The following is a 26,159-nucleotide window of genomic DNA, read 5'->3' on the forward strand; positions in this document are numbered from 1 at the left end:
TATTTAAAATCTATGCATTGTATGTAAATTGCATCTCAAAACATGATTTTTAAAAACAACTGCTCCCATACACACACAAAAAATTGCGTGTTTCATCTCAACATGTATGTTTTCCCCAGTATACCATTACTGTAAAACTTACATTAAAATACTGCTTTTGTTTTTATACAAATCTATGGGGTACATGTACAATTTTGTTGCAAATACAGATTGCATATGGTCAACCTCGGGGCTTTTACCATCATACAAAACATGTACATTGTACCCACTAATTAGTTTCTTATCATCCCACTCCCTCCCACCCCCTCACCCTTCCAAGTCTCCACTGCGTGTCATTCCACTCTCTAAGTCCATGGATAAACATTTTTAGTACCCACTTATAAGTGAGAACATGTGATATTTCACTTTCTGTTCCTAGCTTGTTTAAGATCATGACCTCCAGTTCTAACCATGTTGCTGCAAAAGACATGATTCATTCTTTCTTATGGCTGAATAGTATTCTATTATATATATACACTACATTTTCTTTACACATTCATCCTTTGATGGGCACTTAGGTTCATTCCGTATCTTCGCTATTGTGAACAATGTTGCCATAAACGTAGGAGCGCAAGTATCTTTTTGATATGTTGATTTCTCTTCCTTTGGGTAGATACCCAGTAGTGACATTGCTGGATCCAGTGGTAGTTCTATTTTCAGTTATTTGAGAAGTCTCCATACTGTTTTCCACATAGGTTGCACTAATTTACATTCCCACCAACAGTGTATAGGAATTCCCTTTTCTCTGCATCCTCACCAACATCTGTGATTTTTTTGTCTTTTTAGTAACAGTCATTATGATTGAAGCAAGATGATATCTCATTGTGGTTTTAATTTGCATTTCCCTGATGATTTGTGATGCTGAATATTTTTTCGTATGCCATTGGCCATGTGTATATTTTCTTTTGAAAAATGTCTATTCATGTCCTTTGCCCATTATTTCTTTTTTTAATGCCACTTTTTTAATAGATAATGAACCTAATATTTTATTTTAGAAGTTTTATTTGACATATAATGGTACATATTTATGGGATACATGGTGATGTTTCAATATACATACTATAAAGTGATCACATCAGAGTAATTAGCATAGGCATCATCTCAAACATTTATGATTTCTTTGTGTTGGGAACATTCAATATACTCCTTCTAACTATTTGAAACTATGCATTACTGTTAACTATAGTCACCCTACAGTGGTACAGAAAACTAGAACTAATTCCTCCTATCTAGCTTTAAGAAGCTTTTTTTAAAACAATCCCTTCTGTACTTTTTCAATCTAGAAGGAAGTAATTTTCTTTTGGCAAATTTTCATGTTATTTTCAATATAAAGCTTTTCATTTATGTTCAATTAATCAAATACCAAAAAAACGCATGCTACATGTAATAAGAATTCCAATATTACAATGAAGTAAAAATATCCCTTGGGATATCCATACCCCTTGTCCTCCATCCCACCTGCCCTTGTCAGAGAGAATCATTAGTTTTCATTCAATGTGTAGGCTCCAAAGTTTTTAATGCTTGTGCATGCATATAAATACTTATGTAAAGAAATATGTGTAGGTGGGTTGGTTCATTTTACATAAGAGGTCCATATGAAGACTCTGGGGAACCAAAACTGTTCCATAATAGAAGCATTTAAAAGCACATAAAGGACTTTTGCCTTTTCCCTTTCCTATTCCTTCACCCCACATGAACCCTAGAGGAGCAAGGGGCAGCTAATGAATGGGAGAATGGAAGAAAGAAGAATGAAGAAATAACACCTACTTCCCTTCCTCGATAGAGGATCCAGAGTCAAGTGCCACGTCTGAAACTAGGAGGGAGGGAGAGGCAGAAAGAGTGATGAGTTAGCTTAAAATTGAACATCAAAATTTGAACAGGTCATTTTGATATCTGAAAAGTAATCTCTTAAGAAAACAGAACTATTCTTAAAAAGATACATAACAAGAAATCAGTGAAAATGAACTACGATATCATTCATGAGTCGGGAAGTGAAAATAATCAAAATATACAGATGACAATAGTGGTTAGGGAGAAACTAAGCCATTTCCTATTTTATTCCATCTAGTTTAGTACATTCAGGTAAGTGTTCATAAACTTGTAATAATGTATTTTTTTACTTTTCAAATATACTTTTAACAAATTTGAATTTTAATTAAAATATTTTCTTAGTAAGAGTCGTAGTATGTTATAATATTTTCCCTATGATAGCACCTACCAAGCAGTATTAGAATTGTCTCCATGTTTGTCTATACCAGGAGTCATGGAACTACAGCCTGCAAGCTATTTGCCTATTTTTATAGAACCTTGGACCTAAGAATAGTCTTTACATTTTTACATAGTTGTGGGGGGGATTATAAGAAGAATAATATTTTATAACATGCGACAATGATAAGAAATCCAAGTTTAGACTTCATAAATAAAATGGTATAGGAATCCATGCTAATTTGGTTACATGTTGTTATGGATGCTTTTGTGCTACAAGAACAGAGTTGAACAGTTGTGACAGAGACCATATGTGGTGCTCTTACCACTTCACACTGCTGCTCAGAGAATGATAGCAGTGGCATAGTTATAACTTGACAGTAGTGCCACACACATAACCTACCACTACATCGTACTTATTTTTTTTATTACCAATGCATATAGATCATGTCAAAACCAATAGAGAAAGTGGACTTTCACGGTCGTGCTTTTAATGCACAATGGAGTGTTATTTGTTCACAAATTAGATGAGAAAGCATTGTGTTTATTACACAATGGCACTATGCTGAACAACACAACACACGTGGACATGACCAAGTATATTAGTTTTCTATTACTGTGTTACAACTTATCAAAAACTTAGAGGTTTAAAACAACACAAACTTATTATCTTGCAGTCTCTGTGGATCAAAGCCTGGGCACAGCTTAGCTAAGTGATCTGCTCAGGCTGTATTCAAGGTATTGGCTAGGACACTTTCTCATCTGGAGGTTCAAGTGGGGAAAAAATCCTCTTCCAAGCTCCTTCAGACTGTGGGCAGAATTCATATGCTTGCAGTGTATAACTGAGAGCCCCCAGCTTTTTGCTGGCTGTCAGATGGAGGCCACCGTCAGTTTCTAGAGGTTGCCTACAGTTTCTAGAAGCTGCCTATAGTTTGCCATGTGGGCTTCTCCAAAATGGCTGCTTATTTCTTCAAGCCCTCAAGAAAAATCTCTAGCTCTGATTTTCCAAGATTGAGTATTATATAAGGTAGCATAACCTTCTCTTATACCTAAGTCCCAAGCTTTGTATCCTGCTGCAACACACCAATTCTCCCAAGTCTTGGGATCCTTGATAGCTGCTTCCAGACCTCTTTAATGCTGCTTGCTAGACTAAGTACTATTATAAAGAGCACAGAATTAAACAATAGTAGTCCTGGAATCCCATTTAGCTCCTATGTAGTTGTATAGCATTGAGCAAGACACTTAAATCTGTCTAAGCTCATTTTAATAATTATAAAAGAGAAGGATTAGACTTGGAAATTTCTAAGGATATTCTTATATTATATGCAGTTTTATAATTGCCTGTTGTTATTTGATGACAAGGGCTCTAGTATATTTAACTTCATGATCCCTGAACCTAGCACACTGCCTGGCACCTAGGACAGTTAATTCATACTGTAAATGAATAAATGAGTTCTTTCTATCTCTAAGAATTTCTAGTCAATAAGCCCCATCCATGTACAGGATCCCAAGAAATTTATGAAGAAAAAAAACAGCAGAGCAAACAGAACAGCAAAAGAAACCTAAACCATTTACCCAGAAATACTAGCCTAGTCCCTCAATCACAAATACAAACTGACAATCAAGTACCACTAGATACATCAGGAAAGCTAACAATACGAAAAACACTCTCTTTCAAAAAAAAATAAAAAAAAATACCTCTTGGAGAAGCAGATCATTTGAAGAATAGAAGAGAACTTTAAAAACAGCAGCAAAAATTAAAACAATTAGCCCCTAAGGGCTTTTGAGAAGTTCAATTAACTTACAAATATAATAACAAAATAATGCTGCATTAAATGGAATAAACAAGAACAAAGTGGGGGAATAATCCTAATATTTAAAACAAAAATATAAAGACTTTAAAAAAAAAAGAAAAAAAGATGGAAATAATCCAATATCTCCAACTTCCAACTTATAATAAAAATTAACAAGGAGAACAGAGAAAATTTTAAAAAGAAATCATAAAAGAAAATTTTCCTGAGCTGGGGCCAAAAGCGGCTGCAGAATATTAAAAAGGAAAGCAAAGCAACTCTATCATACTACTTGATTCAAAAGCTTGCCATAATACTGTAAGATAGATAACTGATTTTCAACTTTTAAATTTAACCTTAGCAAAAGAAAAAATGCAAGATAAAAGTCATGTAAAAATATAAATTTAACCAACCTTGACAGTGTTAAAATAATACTACAATTGAAACTGACAGAAGCTCAGCTGTTAATGGGGAATAGGTAAGGTAAAAGGAAGGATGGGGCAAGAATATTCGCATCCTGCAAAGTACGGAGTTAAGAGATAACCTAAAAATTTACTAGAACAAGAAATAGAGATGTAAGAACATTATTTCAAGTGTCAGCGGTAAGTAACAGATGAAGTAAACTTAATAACTACCCAAACATTTAAAGACACAAGAGAAAGTGGGAGTATGTGAGCTAAAATTTCATTCTTAGTGGAGAATTAAAATACAAAAATTTGTCGTAGTATGAAAGAGAAAAGTGTATGCTTATTATTTAAAATTCATAAAAGTAACCACCTGAAGCATTTAAAACTGAAATAACTAAAAGTGGTTCTATCTACCGAAAAATTCAAAGACTAGAAATAAGAGGCAAGAGACTACTGCTTATATTTTCCATATACGGGCATTAATTTAATCTATTAATTCTACTATCAACAAATGAGTAACTTGCATCCTAAAGATAGCTAAAAAGCACTGTCAAATTTGAAAAGAATATTTCAAAAAAATTAACAGTACAAAGTATTAAGTGCCTCTACAAATCAGTTTTTGCTTTTGCTTGCTTACTTTTAATGAAAACAGACTCCATCAATAACAGTGGAGACAGCTGTGGAGTTCTTAACCTGAAATCCATAGACCTCCTGAGAATTTTCTAAAGAGAAAATCCATAGTTTTCAACAGGTTTGATATCAAAAGATCATATGATCTTCAAAAAAAAGTTAAGAACCACTGAAGAGAATACTGTTATTTTCCCACTGAATGGCTTTATAAATATATTCTTAGAAGCAATCTATCCTAAAAACTTAAGTAATATCGGCACTTTATTTAAAAGCCAACTTTGTTATAAAAATTTATTTAGGGCAGTTTGTAATACATGCACTACAAAAAGGATGAAGAAAAGATTTACATAAAGAAATCAGCAGAGAAGTAAAATCTTAGAAATAAAACTACATAATACTAACAATATACCATGAGTTTCATTACCCATTCAAAGCAAATGTATTTTTTGCACTTTCTAGTAGTCGGGCAAAAACAAAAATATGATTAGAAATAGAATTAGCTACAAAATTCAGAGCGTACATTAAAACTATACCAGCTGCTAAAAAGATCTACGAATAATCTTAGTATTGTATTATACCTGCAGATGCAGTCAATGGCAAAAACTGAAAATTTCCCTCACAGAAGCTTTAGATTCAAAAATTACAAGGAAGAGAACGGAAAAATGCATCTTGAAAACTTAAAAATTAGGCACCCATTAAAATACAAACTACTGAGAGAAGAGTCACAGAAATATCCAGCTTACAATTTTTTGTAACATAGTTACTTATACTGCTTTATATTTTAATTTTTACAAGAGATTTTGCCTCTTTAACTGAAACCTTAATCCATCTACTACTAAAAATAGCAGACATAGATTTAATGTAGCATAAAGCCACATGTGTGAATAAATGGTAATAAAATATTTATGACTTCTATTCAAGTCTGTAATTATTCTCAGTTTACTAACTTATTTAAATATCTACATTAAAAAGACAGGACTTCTTCAAAATAATGCTTTTAAAAATTATTTTTGAGCATAAATGAATATAAATAATTTATTTGCTTTCACAAACAATTACAATTTTGATATAGTAATATCTACTAACAAAGATATAAATGAGCTGCTAAATACAGAAAACATTAGACATAATCTGATTATATGAATAGAAATATAGGTCACTGGAATACTTCTAATTTGATGACCACTGACGAATCTACAAAACATAGAACAGAAAATCAGATTCTCTTATCCGCATGGCCCAATAATTTAGGACTTGACAAAGCCAAATGACCTCCTTAAGACTGCAAACTAGATAAAACAGAGAAAGTAGTCTGAGAACATATCGATATTAAGCATTGAAAGTTCCTATAGGTATCTTTTCATGTTTAGCATGTTATTCAATATTGTTTACAAGTATAAATTTACAACAAATGGAAATTTAAAAATCAAATTTTATAGTCAAATGTTACTTGTCATAGCATTGATTTCCCACTGCTTTGTTATCTCAAATGAAAAACTCCAAATTTAGTATATGAAATGACTCAGTGTTTCAAATGCTTTATTCAGTCTCTATAAAAATTATATTACAATACATGTCTTCAGCCTTCTCCAAAATGTAAATCAGTAAAGATATTTGTGGTGTGATGGCTAGCCATTACGTCACATGCTTCTACTAGCAGCAAGTGTCCCAGTTACTGGTTTCTGGCATTAGCTCAACAGTGGTTGTCTAAGAAAAGAAAAAACACTTATTTTTGAAAACTAAATCATTAACTGTAATGTCAAAAATGGAGATCAATTTCTATAATTACATACTACAGAGACTTTTTTTATCCCAGAAAGATTTAGTAACTATCATCTACAACACTTTATATTTTTGAAACTTGATTTCAGTGATGTCTTTGTACATTCCTATTAAGACCCAGGAATTTCTAGCTTTCAAAAATTATCACCCAGTTTTGTTTGAACAATGTTCTCCAAACTGTGGATCAGGGCCCATTAGTGGGCCATTTAATCAATATAATGAGTCTCAGACAACAGTTTTTTTTAATAAAATAGTACCAAAGAGGAAAGAAAATGGAGTGCACATATGTAATAAGGATAAGTCATGTTTAACAAGATTTGTAGGCTTTAAATGAATGTGCATGTATCATTGGGTCAGTAATCAAAAAGTAATTTCTACAGCTTAAAAGCTACTGTATTATGGCACAGGAGTATCATCAAAACATACTATACTATAATCAGTTACAATTAAGTCAATTATTAAATGAGAAACCTTATTAAAATTTAAATTTCCTAGGTATAAATATTACTGGAAGTCTAATTAATAGTCTAATTATTCAGATCTCACTGTTCTCCAGTAACTACAGTATGACCATTTCATAGATCCTCAAAATGTCTTTTATGCCATCTATTCTCAATTTCACAAGTGAATTTACACTCTCATTTGTAATATCCTTTATCACAGTCCACATGTCTCAATAGTTGGAAGGGGAGGAAATATTTAATTTTTATTTATTTATAATTATTATTTATATTTATTCTTTTTTTGAGACAGGGTCTCACTTTGTCACCCAGGCTGGAGTGCAGTGGCTCGAACACATCTCAAAATAGCTGGGACTACAGGTGCATGCCACTACACCAGGCTAATTTTTGTATTTTTTGTAGAGACAGGGTTTTGCCATGTTGCCCAGGCTGGTTTCAAACTTCTGAGCTCATGCAATCTGCCTGCCTTCGTCTCCCAATGTGCTCATGTAAGTATGAGCTACCGCACCCAGCAGAAATATCTAATTTGAAAATACACAGTCTCCTAAGTATTTATTATACATAAGCCCAGAAAAGCAAAGAGCACCTTCATCTTTAAGAATGACAGGAATCAAAAATCAAGCCAAGGTCATGCTAAATTTATATTACCGAAATATTCACCACACCAACCTCTGTGAGCAGGTCTCACTATCTACAATCAGAAATTCCACTGCAAACCCTAATCCTAACAATGCTATAAAATTTAAACTGCAAGCCATCAAGGAAACTTTGGGATGCTTATTTTCATTCAACAAATATTTACTGAGTATTTACCATGTACTAGACATAGGTACAGGTCTAGGTGCTAGAAATACAGTGATGAACTTGCCCTCAAAAAGATCCCATCAGGACTCTTAATGATCTATCTAATTCCATTACCCACAACTTTCTATAGTACAGTTTTAATACTGATTTAAAAGAATGTTTTTTTCAATCTCAGGAAAACCACAAAACAGCTGATTTATCAGCAGTTATGTTTTATAAAGTCACTTCAAATAGTGAACCACTGCTTCCAAGACAAATACAGTTATGGTCTGCCAGCCTCTGGTCACAAGACTTTCATCAACCAATCGATACATAGTTTAGTTTTTTGTATGTTTCTCTTTCAAGACACCTTATTTAATATACATCTCTGATTCATTAACATTGCACTAACAGCCAACAGCATTATACTCATGCCTGAACTCAGCTTATTTAACACATGAATTTTTTCCATAAAGCTCATCACACCTCTCTTGCACTTAGGACCACTAGGCAGCAGCGTATCAGCCCTACGCTTGCGGGCCATTTTAAATAGTGAAATCACCAGGAAAAAGGTAATAAATAGCTTGCAAAAAGCAAGCTTTTTGTCAGAAAGCGGAGAACCACCTTATTCAACCTCAACTGGGAACATGCACATTGGGTGACTTAAAATTTTTGCCACTCTGGGTATGCACATGTCTGTGAATGACTGGGACTACTGAGTTTAGGGTTAAAGCAAGTAAATTTACAAATACGGAATATCTGAATAATGAGAATAAATTCTAATGGGTGAGGGGGATTTTCTCTTTAAAAGTACTCTAGCTAATAAATGAATAAGAAATGACAACTAAATTATAACCATTACACAACTCTTAGTAAATTAATGGACTAGGCAAGAATCATCAATGACTGCTAACGTTCCAAAAAGAAAGACAACCTTTGATCTTCCCAATGGAAGAAAAAACAATTGAAACCGAATCTGATCAAACCTCTGCATCTCACTACCAATTTAGAGGAAAGATATGGGACAACGTTTTCACTCTTTAATATTAAGATACTCCATTTGTTAATCTGATGTCCTTAAGGAAAAGAGTCATTTTATTCAATTCTGTCTCCCTAATATCTAGTATAACACATACCAGTCAACACTGATTAAAAGTTTCTTAAATAAATAAGTGAATAAATGAATAAATGACTGAACAACCTCTTAGAAATTTAAGAATGTTAATTTATACGATCATCACTTTTTCAAATAAAGGAGGAAAGAGAAAGTCATGGGCAGACAGGCAATTTATAGCTCTAAGAGATATTACAGGTGAAATAACACTCCACAAATCAAAGGTCATTTACATGGGGATTTCAACTCTTCAAAACAAAGCTATGAGCCAGAAGAAAAAGAAATTCACTAAAGGAGGTCACAAATGTATATTCTCTTCATTAAACAATAAGAGCCTCTAAATTCCACTTGAGTCAGATACTTTCATTTTTAAATAACTCTAATAAGTTTATAATAGAATACAAATTAAAACAGAAAACTGAAGTAACTAGTAAAATTATGACTGAGTACAAGGAAAACAAACAACTTTATCCTCATCAATAGGTTTATAGACATCTCTTCAAAACAGCACTTTATAGCTGAGGTTCAGAATGAGAGCCCTAAACTAACAAGATTCGAATATGTTCAGAAAAGACAGAGAAAACAGTACTACTTTGTAAAGTTTGTCATTAAAAGAAAAAAATAAAATAAAATAAAATGTATTTTGGTAAAAGGCTATGCTATTTATCTACCAGATCATTCCCTATAATGCTAACTAAATGAGAAAGTACATCCAGAAAAGTCAGTGGTTGTATCACACGTGGTTCTCATAACAAAGTTATATTATTCTTCTCAACTACAGTGATAATTTTCTAAAGTATAAAAATATATAACTACTACTACACAGCCTAGTATATGCAAAGGCCACAAATTTAAAAGGCTCATTTAAGGGTAATGATGTTTGGGTAAGTATGTGTCAACTCTCCTCACAGAACAGATTTAGTATAATTGATTGTAAATTATAAAATAAGTTAACTTCAAAATTCTAGAATGAAACGTGCAACAGATGATAGAAACAAGCTGAAAGTACTACTACTTCTCTGGAGATAGGGTTTCCTTCTGCCCAGCTAAATCAAGAGACTTCTTCCCCCAAACTATGAAAGCCTTAAGACAGAGACAGAGAATTGACCCAAAGGTACCTTAAACCCCAATGTCAACACAAGGTTTTAAAAGCCTAGTTTTTCTTATAGAGATCAGGACTACATTACTTGAACAAGAAACAATAGTTCCAGAACACAATGAAGATTGCATTCATTCAAAAATGAGGCTCCCGTAAATCAGTATTTCTAAATGACAGATCTACAGCAATAAAAATATCACATTCAGGATTTTACTATACCAGTATTACTGGTGTGCAATCAAGCTAACAAACTAAAGTGATTCAATACAGCCAACTTAAATTTTAGAACTGCTTACTACTAGAACTCTTCTATATCGCCAGTGGGAATAAAAAGGGTACTGCCACTTTGAAAAATAGTTTTGCAGTTTCTTATAAAGTTAAACACACACTTGCCATATGACCCAACAATCCCAACTTTAGCATCTTACTCAAGGAAAAAAAAAATTATGCTCATAGACACACACACACACACACACACACACAAACCCTGTACATGAATGAAACATTTCTTAATGGGCAAATAGATAAACGTGGTGAGGTACAGACATATAACAGAACATTGCTCAGCAGTAAAAAGAAACCACTGACACTCGCTACAATATAGATGATTCTCAAATGCATTCTGCAAAGTGAAAGAAGCCAGAATCAAAAGGTTATATAACACATGATTCGATTTATATGATATTCTAGAAAAAGCAAAATTATAGAAAGAGAAAACAAATCAGTGGCTGCTAGGAGTGGGAGAAGTTGACTACAAGGGGAATTTTAAGGGGTGATAGAACTGTTCTGTGTTTTGATTATTGGCAGAGTGAATTTTAGAGAGAAAAACTAATATAAAAAATCTTAAAATCGTAATTGAAATGCTAAAAAAAAAAAAAAAGAAGAAAGAATATTTCCTCTAACCAAACGTTCTGGCCACCCAATAATACATTTAATTTTAACTTCTGCCATTTAAAAAAAAAAAATGTATTTCTAGGCTGGATGGCTCATGCCTGTCATCCCAACACCTTGGGAGGCCAGAGTGGGAGGATCACTTGAGGCCAGTTCAAGACCAGCCTGGGCAATATACCAAGACCCTGTGTCTACAAAAAGATAAATAAATAAAATATTGTCAGGCATGGTGGCGTATGCTTGTAGTCCTGGCAACTTTGGGGGCTGAGGTGGGAGTATCACCTGAGCCCAGGAGTTTGAGGCTGCAGTGAGCCATGATTATCCTACTGCACTCCAGCCTTGGCAACGGAATGAGACCCTATCTCTAAAAATAAAGTTAAAAATATTTCTGTAAAGTATTTCCACATTTTTTTTGAGACAGAGTCTTGCTCTGTTGCCCAGGCTGGAGTGCAGTTGCACGATCTCGGATCACTGCAAGCTCCGACTCCCAGGTTCACACCATTCTCCTGCCTCAGCCTCCCGAGTAGCTGGGACTACAGGTGCCCGCCACCACGCCTGGCTAATTTTTTTTTTTTTGTATTATTAGTAGAGACTGGGTTTCACCATGTTAGCCAGGAGGTCTCGATCTCCTGACCTCGTAATCCACCTGCCTCAGCCTCCCAAAGTGCTGGGATTACAGGCGTGAGCCACCGCGCCCGGCCAGTATTTCTACTTTTAAGCCTGAGCAGCTAAGTCAGATGCTTGTGTTTATTATTTTATTTAAATTGGAAACACTTTATGTGTTTGAGATTGTCTCATACAACTGTAACAATGCAAACTGCCAGGTGTGGTGGCTCACGCCTGTAATCCCAACACTTTAGGAGGCTGAGGTGGGCAGATCGCTTGAGGTCATGAGGTTGAGACCAAACCTGGTCAATATGGTGAAAATACAAAAACTAGCTGGGCATGGTGGAACATGCCTATAATCCCAGATACTTGGGAGGCTGAGGCAGGAGAAGTGCTTGAATCCAGAGACGAGGCCATAGTGAGCCGAGATCGCACCATTGCACTCCAACCTGGATGACAGAGTGAGACTCCGTCTCAAAAAAAAAAAAAAATGCAAACAACTGGTGTAGGATAAGCTTGGTACCTTGCAAGGCGTTTAATCAAGGTTCTCCCATGCTAACATTCTCCCTGATTTAAAAAAAAAAAAAAAGAAACAATCTATTCAACAAATAAGTGATCATTAAAGACCTATTATGTGCTAAAGACAGGAAATACAAATGGCAAACAAGAAAACCCGCCTGACATCACATAGTTTAAGCAAGCAACAAAAGAAAATATGACACGAACGACAATAGAATTCGAGTGCTTTCCGAGCACAAAGCCAGTGCATATAACCTAACTGTGTAAATTTTAAACCTTATTCTTGAGGTGGAGAAGAATGGCTACCTGTAAGTTTCACATGCTCCTACTAGGATCTAGAGAGTGCCTGTTATCTTGTTGAACTTGAAAACATAGCTTAAAATGCATACAACACTAGTGCTCCTCCTCCCATTATCCTTCAGTGTTTAAGGATGGAAAGAAAGCAAAGAGACCACATACACAGAACACTACCTCTGCATAACAGGTACAATAACCATTCCCTTAAAACAAAAGTCCTCTTTAGGGAACTATAATACTAAAATATGTAGATTTATTTGTCACCTTTCTGGCAGGCAGAAAATTTTTCTGATACAGAATACCATAACTACAAGTTTTTCTTCTTGAGGAATATTATCGTACAGTGGGGGAGGAAGAGGAAGAGGAAAAGAACCGAGAAGAACCAGAAAGTATGGGAATAGGAACTGGAGGCAAAAAATAAGAATAAGCCAAAGCAGATATAAATAATATTTGAAATGAAGTCTTAAAAACAAATTAAGGAAGTTTAAGGAAACTAAAACAGAGGCATTGCAACCACACCCCTGCTTCTTTCTATTATTAAAAAAGGAAGCCAAGATATGTAAAAGAGAGGGCTGCCTGTAGGCGCTTTGGCATGAAGTTATCATGTGCAAAGGTAAAATTATGTAACCCCAAGGACTAAAAAGAGTGTTTGATGAATACTCAGTTATGCCAAAGTTACCCAAAACATTTTCCATCTCAAGCATCCTAATTACACAACGCTTCTGGGACTACAGTGACCAGAGTTAATAACTTAGTGTCAAAAACCCAGGAGAGCTTTCAACAACTGTTAAAGAAACTAACACAGATTCAAATAAAATGCCATTTTGCATTTATATATTTACAAGAAAAAAGGCAGAAGAAATTTACTAGCATCTTACTGAAACTCCACCTCAGAGAAGTAAGATATGGAGTAGTTTCTATTAAGGGGCTGATGCAGGTCCATAGCTCGTTTTCCAACATTCTGGCAGTCAAACATGTCTTAGAATTCAGAATGTCTGGAGATTTTTGACAGGTGATACAGTGGGTATACACCATATATTTAACAACACCTCTAGAGAAGGCTAGGATAGTACAGAAAAGCCTGGGACAGCACACTATAATCAAACATTTGCTATTTCCACAATGAAACCTTTAAATATATGAAATAAAGAGAACAGTCGGAACAGATTTTGTGAAAAAATCAATTTGTGCCAAACACACGGAAAAAGTTTTGGTTTTCAGAGTGCTGTGGATGTTAGAACTGTTGAAAAGGAATTACGATCCTATAGAACGATACTCATTACTCTTTATCATGTACCAATTTTATTGTGGTATTTTGGTGAATCCAGAATAATTCCAAAAGTCTCCTACTGGTTCACACAACATGTCCTCTAAACGCCACCCAGTGCTAAATTTCTGTACCACATTCTCCTATCAGGGCAGTTTTTAGAAATCTAACCCTTGCAATTTATAGAACTGCCAAATCCAATTTTGCCACCACACAAAAAATGTTCATTGAATTGAATATATTGAACTCATACTAAAATGGCTTGCTCTCATTTTGTCACAGAAAAAACACTCTAACTGCTGAGGGCATTCCGACCCAGGAAGCAATATCAAGTCAGTCACTAAAAGGACCCTAATTTTGTCCTAGATATCGAGATGCAATAACCCAATAAAACCCTATTATCACAGTGTATTTACGTGTATATATTTCCAAACTATATGCAATATAAACAATATAATCCATATGCAATAAACACAATATACTATAACTAAGGTAAAATATTTTCACTGAGCGGGAAAAAACAGAGACCGTTCCTCATCAACAGTGGTATAAAAAAGAATAAAGCAGAAGTGCAGTTATACTAAATAATCTTTGAAGTCCCTTTTATCCTGATGTTCCATAAAAAATACAACTCAATGACATTGTAAATATGGTAAATATAACCTAAAATGAATAACTTTATTAGTAACACTCTTATAATTTGTAATAACTTTAAAGATATCACTTAGGTCTCCTAAGATTTCCAGAAACAACTTAACTGATGCCTTAATTTTTGATAAATTTCCCCGTAACAAACTTTCCAAGCTTTAGAAATTATTTAACTTTGGCATTATACTTATCAAAGACTGCTAATGAGCAATGAATATAGAGGCCTCACTAAGGATGCTAAGTACAATTGACCCTTGTAATCTATGCATCCTTGGATTCAACCAACCTCAGATTGAGATATTCAGGGGAAAAAAGCATCTGTACTAAACATGTACAGACTTTTTTTTTAACCATTATTCCCTAAACAATACTTCATAACAACTATTTACATAGCATTTACATTGTATTAGCTATTACAAGTAATCTAGGAATAACCTAAAGTATAGGGGAAGGTGTCAAAGGTTACAGGCAAATACTGTGCCATTTAATATAGGTACTTGACTACATCCTTGGAAATTTTTTGTTTTGTTTTGTTTTTGAGACAGAGTCTTGCTCTGTCACCTAGGCTGGAGTACAATGGTGCGATCTCAGCTCACTGCAACCTCTACCTCCCAGGTTCAAGCGATTCTCCTGCCTCAGCCTCCCAAGTAGCTGGACTACAGGCGTGTGCCACCACACCCGGCTAATTTTCTGTACTTTTAGTAAAGAAAGGGTTTCACCATGTTAGCCAGATGGTCTCAATATCCTGACCTCGTGATCCGCCTGCCTCTGCCTCCCAAAGTGCTGGGGTGAGCCACAGCGCCCAGCTCATCCTTGGATTTTGGTAGCCGTGAGGGGTCCTGGAACCAATTACTGAGGAACAACTAACTGTATGAAGCTATGAACAGAAACCACTACTTTAACTTGATTCTCTTGCTAATATTTTCTTTGCATTTTCTTCTGTGTCATCTTCATACCTCCACTCCAAATTTTAAAAAGACAGTTGGAAAATAAAAGGAAGTCATTTTTTTAAAGGGCTAAGAGGAGAGTGTAAAACAAAGGAGAAATTAGTTATTTTCAACCCTGCAGCACACTGGAATCGTCTGTAGAAATCCTAAAATATATCAATGCCCTAGCCCTTTCCGGGCCCTACTGATTATTTATGGAATATAAATTAGCATGGGTAGGATCCCAACATCTGTCTTTTTTTTTAAGCTGCCAAGAAAACTGTAATATGAAGTCGGGCCAAGAACCACCAGTAAAAACTTTCTCCACAAACCCTTCCCTCCTCTCATCTATTTAGTTAAATGTTAGCATTCCCAGCCCCATAGCAAGGACTGCAGGAACTCTCTTTAAAATTGTCCATTTTACTTCTTTCATTTACTCTGTCACAGAAGAAAAATTACTAATTTTCAAATGGAAATTTGTAAACAAGTGTGTATAGTAAAATTAATTTTAGCTTATTGGATATTCTCATTCCCAAATGCTCAGGATTTCTTTTCAGTCTTCAAAAAACCACCTTCATTAGTAGGGTATGAAGGTAAACAGCAAAGCATACAATAATAAGGAAATACACAATATGCATTATTCTACTTATCAACTTTCAACAGATATCAGAAAATATGCAAAACAATTATCTTAAGGAGTTGATTATATTTCAATACTTTATTAACTACAAACATTTGCAGAATCTCAATTATATAAAGACACATCAGCTACAACATATCCTGATACTCATGTGACAGAAAAAGTACTCAGTAAAGATCCTTTTTTAAAATAAAAACTGGCATCACAAGATTTCACATCTTTAAGACTTAAAGATTTACATTTTTGAAGTAGGGAGAGTCGGACTGTTGTCAGATTCCCTAAAATAAATGTAGAAAAGAAAATAATGTTTTGTAAAAAATATGCATCTATAAACACTTTTTTTCAATGTCATCTACAACTGACACCCACTAGTTTCATCTCCAAAACAATACTAGACTATTGTTGTACTCCAAATTAGAATTTGTACTCCAAATTAGAATTTTATTAAAAGGTCCTATAGTCATAAATTTGCACACACTAAGACTTACAGAATACCAGAAATTTTCTCTCTTCTGTCCTGATTACCTAATATATTTACCTGCCACTTGAAAGTATTCATTGCTAGAATATAAAATAAGTATTTTACAGAAATAGAAAATAAACATGACACAGACTGGGTGTAAAGAAAAAGAAAAAATTTTCACTTCCCTTTTTACTAAAGGAAATTCTGAATATAATTTTAACTCTAATAAATCACAGTCTAATACACGGCCTAGTATACCACCTGAAGTCAAACCAAAGAAATTAAAAAAACAGATAACACAATAATTTCAAAATATTCAGAAGTCCACTAATTTTATAACATATATTTGTACCAAAAGATATTATATGGCCAATTTCAACTTAAAACTTTAAGATAAGTAATTTTAATAAATCTAATTTTAAACATAAAGAAAACTGCAAAGTATCAATACACTTGAGGCACACTTTATTCATGGTAATATACAAGGAAAGCAAAGTTACATATTAAAATCTAAACTGGTAGTAAACACATCCCACCCCAAGATTCTACTCTCCTCAAAAAAAAAAAAAAATTACTGTTTTTTCTGATGGTAGAAATAATGCACAGTGATAACTGAAAACCCAAACAACATAGAGAAGTATAAGAAGTATAAAAATAAAAATCATCCTAAATCTCACAATTTGATAAGCAACTGTTATTAACATAAATATTATTCCAGAAGATGGATGGGTTTACTCCACATACTTACAACCCATACATATATGTACCTATGTATATATGTATAGCATATATGCACATATATATTCCTTTCATTTACATATATTGACAGTAAAGAAATATTTAAGATCATTTTCTTGAAAATAAAATAATAAATTGTCCCAAACAGTCTGCTTTTGTATTTTCATTTAAGCAGGCTAGGTTTAAGATTATTGTGTGTGTGTCGGGGTGTGTGGGTGTGTGTGTGTGTCTATCTTTCTGTGCGATGTTGTCATTGTTGTTGACTGCTTGAGGCAAGCTGAAAATTTTTGTCTGTTTACTTATTTTACTGGAAAAAAAGAAAGAAAACTTCTGGCTAAATTTTTCCAAAGCCTAAGAACACAGGCATCTGTACTAAAGGTACAATCAATCAGCTGACTGATTTACAGTGGTAGCCCATAGTCCTGAGCAAAACTGCAAAGCAGGCAAGATTATTATGGCCTCCTAATTCTTACTTAGAAAGAGTATTACACTAGTAATTAGGATATAAGAGTTCTACTAATCAGGAGTGTGACTTGAGCATTTCAATCTTCCTATGATTCACTTTAATTCTAAAATTCTACAGTTCTTCCCTTTCTCCCCATTCCCTCACCAACTTTGCTGCTCTCGAAATATGTAAAAACCATCCTTTCCTCCAATCTCACTGGTATTCCAGGATTCAAAATAAATCCTTCTGACCAAGAAACTTCCATTTCCTCAATTCACTTATTCTCCCCAGACATGACAAGCAAAGTAATCAATGAAATCAAAGGTATGAGCAACTTTATGGTGAGGAAGGAAAGCAACAATGCAGAAGAAAATTTTAAATGAGTTTATAGGAACACATTTTTAATTTAAAATTAAATAGCTTCATGAGTCTCATGGAAAAAAAATTATAATCTTTCAACTTAACCACCTATTTTATTGACTCAAAGTTAGCCAATGAAAAAATAAAGTAGGGTTTTTAGCTCCTAAAATATTCAGACCCAGCTAGGGGCGGTGGCTCACGCCTGTAATCCAGCACTTTGGGAGACGGAAGCAGGAGGATGACCTGAGGTCAGGAGTTCAAGACCAGCCTGGCCAACATGGCGAAACCCCATCTCTACCAAAAATACAACAATTAGCCAGGAAAGGTGGCGAGTGCCTGTAATCTCAGCTACTCAGGAGGCTAAGGCAGGAGAATCACTTGAATCCAAGAGGCAGAGGTTGCAATGAGCCGAGATCACACCATTGCATTCCAGCCTGGGAGACAAGAGTAAAACTCCATCTCAACAACAACAAAAAAAAGTAACTGGCCAGCCACGGTGACTCACGCCTATAATCCCACCACATTGGGAGGACAAGGCAGGCAGATCATTTGAGGCCAGGAGTTGGAGACCAGACTGGCCAGCATGGAGAAACCCCGTCTATACTAAAAATACAAAAATTAGCTGGGTGAGGTGGCATGTGCCTGCAATCCCAGCTACCTGGGACACTGAAGCACGAGAATCGCTTCAAAACAGGTAGATACAGCAGTCACTATTGATCATCTCTCTAACATCCATATCCCCCAAATTCTTCCTTCCCATAATTTTTTAAAAATATCCTCCCTCTTCCATCTAACACAGAAAAATGTAATCCCAACACCAGTTGCAGAAGGTATCTCCTGATTAGTAGAAACCAACCATGATAACCTTACTTTCCTTGAGATAACTAGTTAGGATGTACATGTGATCTAATTCTGCTCAATAAGATATGAAGAGAAAAGTATGTTGGTAGGCTTATGCAAAAGATTTATTTGCTTTTCCAGAGACAGAGACAGAAAGGGAGAGAGAGAGAGATCCATTCTTTCCTCGGGCCAATGCATGTCTAGATGTGATCTTGCTGCTGGCCTCAGGATGACTCCAACATACAGAAGACACAGAGCCAAGAAAATCACAGAGAGGCAGGCCAGAGCCCTCAAGTATTAGCTTGGAGCCACCCACCCTACCTTCATACCTCAATGTGCCATTTCAGCATCTACTGTAATTCAGCAAGCAATGTGGTTACACCAAAATACATAGCATACCACATATATCGCTCCTTCTCCAACCTGAACTTCCTGCTCCTTCAACTGAAAGTTCTCCTTTCCATTTGGACTGAGCTAGGCGAGATAGGAGGCTCAAGTGCTCCCGTATATATCAAGGGTGCCACATTTCCTCTTCCAAAGAACAATCTCCTCTACCTCAGCATTCCTACTTGGATGGAGGAGATGTTGGAACTATAAGAAGGCTTACCCCTCCAACCCTGACAGTACATAAAAGTTGAAAGGTAGCTTATGAAATCAGATTAGGGACCATATTGGGAAATATGTGAGAACCATAGATTGATCACCTGACTAGACAATTAAACAATTCACTCTAAGGAATGAACCTCTGGGAATACCAGAATCTTCTTCTTTTTTTTTTCCTTAAAGAGGATGCTATTAAATAAATCTCTAAGCAGTAGCATAAACTAGGAAAGATGATGTTTTAGAAGCAGACAATTTCTTTAATATATTACAATTAATCAACGGTTCTGAAGTTAGCCTAAAAAGGAAATCACTTCTCAACATCTACAAACTCTATATATTTTTATTACAACTAAAACAAAAATGTCCATTCACAAGACAATCTTATAATACAGAGGTATGGCCTTTTCTTCAAGTGTGGGTCTATTGATGAAAGTTCTATTTCATTTTTCTTGCAAAAACCACTCCCCATAAAACAACTACTGTGATTTCCAGTTTCTGTTTCTTTTTTTTTTTTTTTGAGACGGAGTCTTGCTCTGTCGCCCAGGCTGGAGTGCAGTGGCCGGATCTCAGCTCACTGCAAGCTCCACCTCCCGGGTTTACGCCATTCTCCCGCCTCAGCCTCCCGAGTAGCTGGGACTACAGGCGCCCGCCACCTCGCCCAGCTAGTTTTTTGTATTTTTTAGTAGAGACAAGGTTTCACCATATTCGCCAGGATGGTCTCGATCTCCTGACCTCGTGATCCGCCCGTCTCGGCCTCCCAAAGTGCTGGGATTACAGGCTTGAGCCACCGCGCCCGGCCTCAGTTTCTGTTTCTTAAACACAGAAAGACATTTTACAAACATGTGAAAACTAATATTATTGCAGATTTTTTTAGATTATTAGGATTTTTTTCCCTGATCATTTAAAATTATTTCACCCTCATCTATTTCAACCATAATTGATTTTGGCTACTCACTTGATTTCAAAGCAGCCAACTGGTTCTCAAACACCTTTTTTATCTTCGGAGTTCACTCAATAATAATTCATTAAACTATGTGATTACAACATCAAGTGCCATAACAGTGTGTTGGGTACAAACACACATGTCTCTTGGTAAGTATACAGTAACTGGGGGAAATAAAAGTTCAAGATCAAACTAAAGAATAGGCTACTGTCACTCAATGTAGCATGAGCATCAGTCAGCAAATTCTACAGAGAGAATGAAGACTATCACTTAATCTCACGAGTGGGTTAAGCAGAGGTCAGGTAAGAGAGATTTTCCTGTAACAGGGTGTTCCCGAGAGTCTTTGCTTGTCTACCCATCAATCCACCCTCTAAAATTCTTATCAGCAACTTCTGAAATGAAGGACAGAAGATTTACACAGTGCCTACTATGTGGCAGGCATCACATAGTCCTTGGCACTTTATATGAATTTCCTTCATTTTGATGAAGAACACAACGGCGGAGTAACAGGGTAACTCTCTTCCCTTTTTTTCCAAATGTAGCTATTAGCTAAAGAAAGTACTTCCAGGTAACACAAAGTGATCTAAATAAACGTAATAAATTTGAATACAACTTCAACCTCACATTACTACCCTAGAGAAAAAAACATTAAACTTTGCATTTAAGAAAAAGAGTATCATCAGATCTTATCTCATTCCATTGAAAAGTTATGAAAAATGTGGACATGATTTAGCCACGTGGACATAACTTACTCATAAATTTTCAATAAATTATAACTATGTAAGATATCATTACTAAACAAAGCAACCAAAAAAGTATGTCTTATCTCCCCAATACTTCAATTCATTGTTAAGAACGATTTCTTATAACTAAGATGATAAGCACCAAGTGGCAGGAGAGAGTATAACCAATCACTATGGCCTAAGAACAAATCAATATATATTTTCCTTAGGTTTCATAATAGAAGGGAAGCCCAAACATTTATAGTTGCTAAATCTCAGCTTTCAGAGAGAGCTTAAAAAAAAGAAAGAAAAAATGTCTAACAGCAGCCTCCATTATGTCGCTAAAAGTTATACACTTCTACATTCATCTCTCCTTCCATATTTCCTGAGCAGCTCAGATGCTCCTGAAAATCATTTCACATTAATAAAGCACACTTGATTTCTATACATTAAGAATCCAAGCATAGTTCCGTCCTGCAGATCAGCAAAAGGTGATGCTCTGAGGTACCTTAAATTACCAGAACCACACTGTCTGCACCTACAGAATCCCACAATTAAAGACAGATACCTCAAAACTGCCACTTCTGAAGAAATTACATCATAAAGAATCAACACTCAGACACATACTATCAATTAATACCACTAATTGCCAACTGCTTGAGAAAAGATCAGAAAAAGGATGAAGACGGAAAACAAGAAAAAATAGATCATTGATGAATTAAGACTTTAAAGTTCAGAAAAAAAAAAACTGATCCAAATATTCACTCTGCTACTTCGAAGATATATCTTCCACACATTATTTAAACTCCAGAAGACTGTTTCCTGCTCTCAAAAATGAGGTTACACCACCTAACTCATAGAGTTGTCTTAACAGTATCATTTATGGCCTCTCTCAAAGTATGCACTTAATAAATTATAGGAGGTATTGTTGTTGTTACTGGGAGGTTGAAGGGAACACAAATTCAGTTATAAGTCCTTTCTGAATACTAAGAAGGGAATAATTAAGGAAGCTAAGAGGGAAATAATTAGGAGGAAAAAACCTTCCATTTTCCCTGTAACATGATTTTACACGCACTTATAAACTGATTTTTTTTCTAAGCACTCCTTGGATAATGATTAAGTGTGGGGTTACATTATTTTAGGGTCATCTAATATTTAAGATGACTTAAAAACTTCACACACATTTATCCGGAACTGTGAAAGTGTCTCATATTATCATCCCTCTGTTACTGTCAATTTTCTTCACGTACAGATTCCTTTATTATTACTTCATTAAAACCACTTTCTGTGAAAACATACACTCTTTACGTTTCACTTCATCCACCGTAAATCTCACTATTGACAATAATGTAACTATTCCATGACCTATATTTTGTTATTTAATACTTCAGCATTCCTTCAATTTAGTTTGATACATCCTTTTGGAAAGCCCTTTGGAACAAAACAACCACTTGTTCCATTCTGAAAAACATCTGAACCAATAAACTATACCAGAATAAGTCTACTCCCAGCATGGAGTGGATTACAGGATGGATCAGAGGAGACACAGAGAAGTAACTGGAGAGCTTCTCTTCCTGGGTCACATTTTTACAGTCTGGATTGATTTCATGTATAACCAATTACTAGATTACCAGACACACTCATGTTAAAATGCAAATAAATAAATATAACAAAACTATGTATAGATTGTTTTGGATTATATACTTTTCTGCTTTCCTTCAGTAGTGCCAATGATAGACAATTGACTATTTTGTTATAACTTGTTTCCTTAAACTTACTATCCTTATTTGCCTACCTACTGTAGCATAGGTTCCGTACATTTGGACCTTCATGCCTCCAACTGACTCATCTTTAAATACAAGTTGGACTTCCATGGCCTGATCTCCAGCTACTTTCATAGCTTCCCCCACAAAGACCTCCTGGCAAAACAGCCTTATGTCCAGTTCAACAAGCCCTATAACACAATCACATGCCTTTGCTCAGGCTGTTCCCTTCACCCAGGAAACTACCCCCACCATCACTCTCTCCGCCCCCATTTTGCCTATTAAACTATGTTAAGGCCCAGATGGAGTGTTACCAGCTCTACATTCATTCAAAATTTCCCAGTCAAAAATTAGTGTCTCACACACACCCCATGCGTCCAATACACCTCCAACAAAACCCACAGGAATCTGTGAATTACCTCTGTGTATGTCTGCTTCTCCCTTGAAGGCAGTACTGAGTCTCATTCATCTTCATATTCTACCCACCGTTCCATCCTTGCCACACAGTAAAGGTGGTCCTGGTTGAATTAATTCCTTGATTCCACTAGTCCCAGTGCTTTATTTTCAAGGAAGTAATAAATGCCTTTCACGTACAGAAGATTTTGTTAATATATTGTAAATGCTTGCAAAATCTAATGATGAAAATGTCAATAATTACGTAATGCACTAATGTTTAAGCTGATGAATGGCAGAAGGGGTGGATGACTACAATAAATCATCAGTAAAGATAATCGTTTCTCAAGATTCCCCAAAAAATGTCATTCATAATATTAAAATCAACCTTTCTGTCCCCCATTCTAATAATTACTTCTACTTAATACACATTCAGAAATGCAAGTTCACATAAAGCAGAAGTGTCTGTACATTCTGCTAAGAATATATCTCAAAGCCATACAATGTATTTGATAATATCTTTCTTTCAATGTCCATAAATGAAATTTTTATATTTTATCTTCTGTGCAACTATAAAGGTTAACTACACAAAATAAGATAATTCTATCTTAAGATACAACTGGAGCAAAGTTTGTAAATAATTACAAAATACACTAAGTACATCTCCAAAAAAAAAAAGAAAGAAAGACAGAAAGCTATTAAGAATGTCACACACCAGATCTGATTTTTTTGACGAAAAATGATTTCTAGTTTCACATCTTTCTAATTCCACATTATTCTCACAATTCCTGTAATGTTTTTCTTCTAAATGTATGGGGAAAGCCAATATTCCTCGAAGAAACATCTTTAAAAAGAAACATCTTTAAAAAGCATATAGTTTTAATTTTATATCCCATCTTAGATATAGTTTGCTATCTCTTATAATATCTGTGCGCAAATGTCATTTGAATCGGAAGAATTACAAAAGTTAAAATAATGACTTACTGTCTTAATTCATTAAAAATAAGTAGGTTTATAATTCTCTAATTTAAAGTAGATATTTTAGCAGAAGATTTAAAAGGGGCCACTGAACAGCCTGGGTGATTACCACAAGAGTTAAAAGTAATTCACACAGTGTATCAACAGTAGCTGTCTCCCACACACACAGGCACACTCTCTCTCTCCCCCATCTGAACTTTTCCTCCCTAAAACATGAGGTGGGAGAAAGGGAATGACCATGACACAGGCCTAACTACCCCCACCCCACGAATAGACACACAGCTCCCTCCTCATCCTGCTGAAAAGCAATGTGGAGGCTATGGACGAAGAGATCCGACGCCTCTCAGTGTCACTTCCCCTGCATGTGGGATAAACAAACAAACCGGCACCAGGAGAGTAACCATCAGAGTAATTATGTTAACCTTTGACTAATGTCTTAGTTAAGTTTTGAGTTGAGTCAAAGCTCTAACAAACAGGTAAATCCCTGTGTCCCCCCACCCAACCCCTGAAACAGTCCAACGGGAAGTTTATCCCTGAACTGAACGCTGGCCCCGTCGCCTCCTCCCAGCCGATGCATGCCTCCTTCCTGCCCAAAGCCCCTACTCCAAAGGTAATTGTCGGGACATAGTCAAGGAGCACCGTGGGCGACACTCCCCACCTCCCAATCTCTCCTAAGGAAGCCCCCGCCGGGCCAGCTGGCCCACCTCCCTCGCCGCCCCAGTCGCGCCGCACCACTCCGGCAACTTTTGCACCCAGCCCGGCCCGCCACCCGCGGCCCCCGCTGCCCCTAGCCCTCCGCGCCCTCCGCCTCCGACTGCGGCCCCCTCCGGCCCACGCCTCCTGGCCGCCCGCGCCGGTCTTCGCCCACCCCTCCCCCGACACCCGCGCCGGCGGCGCCGCCCCCGCCGCACCCCACCCCACCCCGCCAGAGACCCCAGCCCCATCCGGGAGGGAGGGCGCCGCGGCCGCGCCGAGGCAGCCACCGGGCCGGGGCTGACGGCCGAGCACCAACGCGCAGGGGGCTTTACCTCAGAGGCGCGGCCGCGAGCAGCGGGGTCGGTCCCGGGCGCGGGCGGGGCCCCCAGTCAGTCAGTCAGCGCCGGCGGGGGCAGCGACGGCGGCACCTCACACCCGCCGGCGGCCGGAGGAGGAAAGCGAGCCACGCAGGGAGCGAGCGAGCGAGGTAGGGGGGAAGGAGCGAGAGAGGTAACGCAGCGCTGCTCGGATTCGGTCCTTGCACTGCTGCTGGTGCCTCCTACCGCCGCCGCTGGCCAGAGAGTCGCCGCCCGAGCCTCTGCTGTCGCCACCGATGCAGCTGGGAATGAATGCACAGCGGCGCCTCGCTTATCCGGAGGTCAAACATCCTTCTGCCTCGGGCATCCGGATCGACGCCGGACCCGGAAGTGAACACATGGAAAAAAAATGAAAAAGGAAAGCGTCTCTCTAGCTGCGGCGGCCCCCAAGCTGCCCGCATCAGCGAAAAGAGCCGAGTAGAGCCGAAGATTGCACCAGCCTTCTTGGATTGGTCGGATCACCGACCGGAAAGGAGACGGCGTGGTCATTGGCTGGCAAGGTATATAAAGCCTAAGCCGCGCCCTCTTCTCGTCTTCCTAGAGCCGTGCGTGAGGGAAAGTGAGGAGCAGTTGTGGATGCGAGCGTTTCTCTGGATGAGGCAGTGGGCGGAGAGGCATAGCAAAGTCTACGCAGAGAACTGGAAGAAAACACCCCCGTGCTTGAGGAGAGCTACTAAGAATTGAGTGAGAAAAGAGCCTTAAGGGTGCCATTGTGCCAAGTCAGGGTGCTGAGG

At 36.8% G+C, this 26,159-nt stretch overlaps 1 protein-coding gene across 16 annotated transcripts in view; it reads right to left on the reverse strand.

Annotated features, from left to right (window-relative positions):
• The window catches only part of CSNK1G3 (casein kinase 1 gamma 3), a 106,349-nt gene extending 80,369 nt beyond the window's left edge, over positions 1–25,980 (reverse strand). For 14 of the 16 annotated variants that reach the window (XM_033181422.1, XM_033181421.1, XM_033181419.1 and 11 more), the window contains exon 1: positions 25,381–25,980. The gene's annotated coding sequence lies outside the window, so the exon portion shown is untranslated. Of the gene's footprint in view, positions 1–1,806; positions 1,853–23,400; positions 23,565–25,380 lie in introns of all 16 variants that reach the window. The other 2 variants (XM_033181409.1, XM_033181407.1) reach the window with 2 other exon arrangements.
• Positions 25,981–26,159: the final 179 nt, after the last annotated feature.

Source organism: Trachypithecus francoisi, unplaced genomic scaffold (assembly GCF_009764315.1).
Source record: "Trachypithecus francoisi isolate TF-2019V2 unplaced genomic scaffold, Tfra_2.0 Lachesis_group2, whole genome shotgun sequence".
NCBI lineage: Eukaryota > Metazoa > Chordata > Mammalia > Primates > Cercopithecidae > Trachypithecus > Trachypithecus francoisi.